Consider the following 1,309-nt stretch of genomic DNA (forward strand, 5'->3'; position numbering starts at 1 on the left):
TAGCCAATGGCTTGTTTTTCTAAAAACAAGACCAACAAAAACAGCGAGGTCTTGCATCGTGGCTCTCCACAGTTGGTTCAATATCAAAGCCTGGACCTGTTCTAATAGCGGCAGGCGGCCGGTCGTGTGGGGAAGACGGCAAGGTCGTCTGGGTTATGGAGCGAATCCTGTGTGGAGATGCAGCAGTTTTGGCTCTCTGCTGTTGGTTTTTTGTTGTCAGGCGGGTCCATCTGGCGGGCAACAGAAGGATTGCTCATGTGGAGAGACGTTAAACTGTACATTTTCTTGTTGTAGCGCTCACTTTCATCAGTTATGCCATGAATCCCTTGAGCCGTCTCATGACATACTTTCTCACCGTCGTCAGTCCGGATGAGCGGAAATATTAAATATCCAAAGCTCAAACTCATAGACCGTTCTATGCTCAAACTTTATAGCCTAGCTAGGCTACTAACTTCCGGTCAGGTAGTGGAGGGAAAACTTTTTTTTTTCACTTAACGTAAACGTTAGCTGCAAAAAGCCTACGATAGTTGGCAGAGAGGGCAGTTTTAAGGTTAAAACATATAGCCTATATTCACTTATATAATAGCATAAATACAGACATGATAATTCATTTCATTTGTATTAACTTAACACCGTTTATTTACCACTACGTAGCGTTACCTCAGTGTGTATGAACGAAAATGCCCACCCGCGGTGTTCATCAGTTCTCCCCGGAGTGCGTGGAACTCAAGCCCCCGGCCGGTCACTGAAGAATAGCGGTCGTTAAATATTCATCCTCCGTTCCCGGTGGCACACTTTTCCTTTCTACTGACCAACCCCTGCTGCTCTCACCCCCGCCAGAGCAGCAACAGAGGTGAGAAACTGTGTTAAGATGTAGGCCTGTGATGTAAACGGGATTTGTTGTAGTTGTTGGTGTTTTTGTTTTTTTTCTTCCTTTTTGACCGATACGGGATGGGGAAACGTGATTACGAAGCTCTAGTGTGGGTGTGCCGGAGGAAAGGTAGGTCTTTGGGTGCTCTCTCACACTCTGCTACTTCCCCCTTTGATCCACACACAAACCGTTTACTTGCACTTCACTCCTGCAAGATGCATATTATCTTGGAGTGAGACTACCTAATGTTCTCCTTTCAATTCACAAGACTAGGCCTACAAAACCATGAACATTATTGTAAAAATGCTTAGGTAATTGCTTTGTGTTGTGTGCACACTTGCTGCAGGTCTTTAAAGTACCTTATCCAACCAACTTCAAACTATTAATGCTGCTGGTCCACTAGATAGCAGCAGATTGCTCTCTCTCTCTCTCTCTCTC

General features: G+C 45.1%; 1 protein-coding gene across 2 annotated transcripts in view; it reads left to right on the top strand.

Moving 5' to 3' along the window:
* The first annotated feature begins 949 nt into the window (after positions 1–949).
* myo15ab (myosin XVAb) overlaps positions 950–1,309 on the top strand; it is a 52,750-nt gene continuing 52,390 nt past the window's right edge. For both annotated transcript variants that reach the window (XM_032525133.1, XM_032525142.1), the window contains exon 1: positions 950–1,000. The gene's annotated coding sequence lies outside the window, so the exon portion shown is untranslated. The remainder of the gene's footprint in view (positions 1,001–1,309) is intronic.

Source organism: Etheostoma spectabile, chromosome 2 (genome assembly GCF_008692095.1).
Source record: "Etheostoma spectabile isolate EspeVRDwgs_2016 chromosome 2, UIUC_Espe_1.0, whole genome shotgun sequence".
In the NCBI taxonomy this organism is placed as follows: Eukaryota; Metazoa; Chordata; class Actinopteri; order Perciformes; family Percidae; genus Etheostoma; species Etheostoma spectabile.